The following is a 4979-nucleotide window of genomic DNA, read 5'->3' on the forward strand; positions in this document are numbered from 1 at the left end:
AGTGAGCAGTGGTGAGCCACCTGAGTCGCAGTGCCTTTCCTTCCTGGGCGTGGGATTGTTATCTTCGGAGCCCAGTGGGGAGTGGGGGTGAGGTAGGGCCCCGGGGGAAGGGGTCTCTCTCTGCTGACTGGGGAGTCGCCACCACTCACCCTGCTGGTCCTCTGAGGTCTCAGATCCAGGCCTCCCGGGGCCGCCTGAACTCAGCATGTCCTGTAAGAAACTGGCCGTCCTGGCCTACTGCAAGATGGGCTGCACCTGCCAAGGACCCCCACTGCAGTGTCAACCAGCTGCCGGTGGCCAAGAGGAAGAAGTTGCACAAGGAGCACTGGTCCTCGGCAGCCCCGCACCCACAACACCCTCTTTGTGGATTGGGTCCCCTGCTTGCACAGCACCCTGGTCCTTGCCCCCATGCTGCAGGTGGCCTTGGTGCAAAGACAACAGCTACGTGATTGCTGGTTGTTATGAAGCCGATCAACCGGTGAAGGGTGCCAGGCCCCATGAGGTTCTGAGAATGTGGCTTCCAGGGAGCCAAGAGCTTCAGTGGCACAGCTCTCACCAGGGTGGCCAACACGAAGTTTACCACGGACGCCACGTGCACAAACGCCACAAGAACAGATGGCGGTCCCGAGACCCGCACTGATTACTGTCCGAGGATATCGGCCTCCATGCTGGGCAGCTGTGCCCATGAAGCCCTCCTGGACTTCGCCAACCACCCAGATGATGTACGAAAAGGCGGACAAATCCCAAGAACAACAAAGCCAGTCTCCTCCTGTGTTAGGCTGGGGGCCGAGGACTAGACTCCTGTTGTGTCCGCTGCACGGGAAGATGGCGGATTTAATAATGGAAACCGAATCTTAGCCTGAGCAGGAAGCTGGTCAGGTCACCATGTCCAGAAGCGGCCTGTGCCTGAAAAGAAGACAGGGTGTCTACCCCGTTGCCTTTTGACTGCAGTCTCTCAAGAGGCACCAGGGTCTCTTTCAAGCCTCATGTAGGCATTCCTGGCTGTATGTTGCTATACTCTTCCAAATCAATGTAATTTCTGCCTGTTCGGGATGTTCTTATGAAAGCATTTTAACTAAAAGAAAAACAAAAAACAACAAAGCCAGCAGTTGGGGGGGGGGGTTCTTGTTTTCCCTCTTACCTATTAGGATCAGCGCACCAGTGAGCCTGATTTCTTGTGTGTGCAGTGGTAGAAGTCTCAGTGTCTGTGCGGGAGACTCAGGTGGGATGCCCAGCCAGGACTCATCCGTCAGCGGAGCATGCCTCTCGTCTAATGCTGCACAGGTTTCAGCCGAGCTTCCAGACAATGGCAGGGTAGGAAGAAAGGCCTGGCAATCTACTTCCCTCAAAGAAAATCCTTGAGATCACTGTAGAATATTGTCTGAGTGAACTCCAGCATGCCAACCATCATAAAGACGGTGCAGGACCAGCCAACATTTTGGTCACTAGGGCATGAGGTGACCAGGAGTCAAAGCTGACTGGGCGACAACTAACAACCAGAAATATCAGCTGCAGGTTAGACCGGGACATGCCATCTATTGTGAGATGGGTCCTGCTTTCAGGGAGATTAGCATGTGTCTTTTTGTTGGTGGGTACCGGTGACTTGGTTCCATGACCCTTCGTGCAACAGAATGAAACACTGTGGGGCCTGTGTCGTTCTTCCTGTTGTCATGCTTGAACCCATTATGGTAGCGACTGTGTCGCTCCATGTATGTCATCAGGGTGCCTTTTTTTTTTTCCAGCTGCTCTTCTTCTATTTTACCAAGCATGACTGATATCTCTTGAAACATGTCCAAAATATGCAAGATGAAGTCTGACCATCCTTGCTTCCAAGGGACACTCTGGCTGTCCTTGTTCCAACACAGAGTTGTTTGTGCTTCTGGCCATCGTGGTGCTTTCCGTCTTCTTCAATGCCCTCATTCAAGTGCAGCCATTGTTTCCGGTCCTCCTTGGTCCATGTCAATGTCCGGCTTTCACATGCATGAACGACGTCCAAGTGACATCCTGGCTTTGCAAGGCTTTCAGGAGGTCTTGTGTGACCGATTTTCTCAGTGCAATGCATTGCTTGCTTTCTTAACGGCTGCTTCATGGGAAACACCATGAACTAAGGTATAGAGGGGAATAAAGAGAGAAGGTGACTGGGCAGGGGGTGTCAAGGAAACCAGTCAGATGATCTGTAGCACGGAGTCATCATAATAAGATTATGGGCAATGGTATATGAGCTCTGCACACATAGGATCATATTTCATCCCAGCCACAGTCCAGAGTCCCAGGGTGGTATAAATGTTTAACACACTCAGCTGCTTACTGAAAGGTTGTAGGTTCAAGTCCACCGAGTGGCACCTTAGGAGAAAGGCCTAGTCATCTACTTCTGAACAGGCAATTGATAGCCCTATGGAGCACAGTTCTACTCGGACACCATGGTTTCGCTTTAATTGCAGTCTCTTCCTCAACAACTTGTTTTGCTTTGTTTGCTTTTGTAGCCCTGGAGGTGGGCTAAAGGAGCCCTGACGATATAGTGCAGGGGTCCTCAAACTATGGCCCTCGGGCCACATGCGGCCCGCCGAGGACATTTATCCACCGGGTGTTTTTGCCGCTGCTGCCTGTCCTGCTTAGCAGCCAACTCGTCCAGTGTGCATAGGAATTTGTTCACAGTTTTTTTTTAAACTATGGTCCGGCCCTCCAACGGCCTGAGGAACAGTGAACTGGCCCTCTGTTTAAAAAGTTTGAGGACCCCTGGTGGTTAAATGCTCAGGTGTTGACTGAGAACCTACTGACTGATCTTTAGGAGAAAGATGGGGCAGTCTGCTCCTGTAAAGATTTGTTGCCTTCAAAACCCTATGTCGCTGTTATACTGTGTTCTGTAGAGTTGTTAGTCGTCCACATTGACTCACCAGCAGTGGATTTGGGATGGGGAGGGGGGTCACATTCACTAAATGGTAGGTGCGGGGAATGCTTAAGAGAGATTGATAAAGGTGTGGGGAAGCAGGATAGGACTCAAGAGATGCAAGGGATTTCTTTCAGGCTGGGTCTCAGGTCCTGCCCGATCCCAGGGGAGTCCTGGAGCTTAGGGTACTCTTCTGAAGGAGGATGATGGGCTTGCATCTTAGAGAGCTGCTTAAGGGGAGAGAGAGAATTCCCAGGCCCAAGGGGCTCCCTGAGGTGTGGGGCTAAGTAGTTCAGTAGCCCAAGAGGAGTCAGCCAGGGAGTGCTGGGTAAGGGCTATTAGATGTCCAATCCTCCTCTTGCACACAGAACCCAGGAGAAGGTGCATAAATAAGGTAAGTGGGGATAGAGGAGGGTCGGGCTTACTTACTTTTCTGTGTGAATGTGGCTAGACTGTGATTCCTAGTAGGATAGCCACACACTGGTCCAGTTGATATCACAGAATGGCTGCATGCAATTGAATCACTTTCCTGTGGGTGGAGCAGACTTAGATGGTGCCCAGTTATCACAGCTGATCATTTGGATCAGGGTCACAAGAGATGAATCTCAAAAGAACGGGAGGAAAATGTGTAATATGATTTCAAATTCATGTATATATATATAATTTTATTGGGGCTCTCACAGCTCTTATAACAATCCATACATCAATTGTATCAAGCACATTTATACATAAGTTGCCATCATCATTTTCAAGACATTTTCTTTCTACTTGAGCCTCTGGTATCAGCTCCTCTTTTCCCCCTCCCTCCTCCACCCTCCCCCACTCATTAACCCTTGATAAATTATAGATTATTATTATTTTCATATCTTACACCATCTGCTGTCTTCCTTCATCCACATGTCTGTTGTTCATCCCGTGTGTGTGTGTGTGTGTGTGTGTGTGTGTGTGTGTGTGTGTGTGGTGGGGGAAGGGGGTGTTATATGTCAATCATTGCGATCAGTTCCCCCTTTCTCTCCCTTCTCCCTCCACCTTCCCCCTACTCTCATGGTATCACTACTCCTGTTACAATTCCTGGGGTGATTCTGTGGGTTGAGAGTTTTTATCTGACTAGTGCACATGCTCAGGTCTAGCCAGATTTCTAAGGTTGACCTGGGGTCATGATAGTCGGGGAGGTGGGGGACCATTAAAGAATTATAGGACTGTTGTGTGTTTCATCGATGCTATACTGTGCCCTGGCTGGCACATCCCTTCCTTCTGACCCATTCTGTAAGAGGATGTCCAATTGTCTACAGATGGGCTTTGGGTCTTCACTCCAGTCCCCCTTGTTTGCATCAATACGATTGTTTGTTTTGGGTCTTCTGATGCCTGATACCTGATCCTGTCAACACCATGTGATCACACAGGCTGGTGTGCTTCTTCCATGTGGGTTTTGTTGCTTCCCTGCCAAATGACCACTTGTTTAACTTCAAGCCCTTAAGACCACAGATGCAATATCTTTTTTTTTTAATTGCTTTATTAGGGGCTCACACAACTCTCATCATAATCCATACATACATCAACTGTGCAAAGCACATCTGTATATTCATTGCCCCCATCATTCTCAAAACATTTCCTCTCCACCTAAGCCCCTGGCACCAGGTCCTTATTTTTCCCCTCCCTCCCCTCTCCCCACTCCCTCATGAGTCCTTGATAATTTATAAATTATTATTTTGCCATATCTTTCCCTGTCCAACATCTCCCCTCATCCACCCCTCTGTTGTCTGTCCCCCAGGGAGGGGGTCACATATAGTTCCTTATAATTGGTTCCCTCTTTCCAACCCACTCTCCCTCCACCCTCCCAGCATCGCCACCCACACCACTGGTCCTTAAGGGATCATCCGCCCTGGATTCCCTGTGTTTCCAGTTCCTATCTGTACCAGTGTATATCCTCTGGTCTAGCTAGACTTGCAAGGCAGAACTTGGACCATGATAGTGGGGGTGGGGAGGAAACATTTAGGAACTTGAGGAGAGTTGTATTTTTCATTGTTGCTACATCACACCCTGACTGGCTCATCTTCTCCCTGAGACCCCTCTGCAAGGGGATCTCCAGTGG

General features: G+C 49.7%; 1 pseudogene; it reads left to right on the forward strand.

Annotated features, from left to right (window-relative positions):
- Positions 1–205: 205 nt before the first annotated feature.
- Positions 206–778, forward strand: LOC115873505 (annotated as a pseudogene).
- Positions 779–4979: the final 4201 nt, after the last annotated feature.

Source organism: Echinops telfairi, unplaced genomic scaffold (assembly GCF_000313985.2).
Source record: "Echinops telfairi isolate 266 unplaced genomic scaffold, ASM31398v2 ScPeMD7_7469;HRSCAF=8507_0, whole genome shotgun sequence".
In the NCBI taxonomy this organism is placed as follows: Eukaryota; Metazoa; Chordata; class Mammalia; order Afrosoricida; family Tenrecidae; genus Echinops; species Echinops telfairi.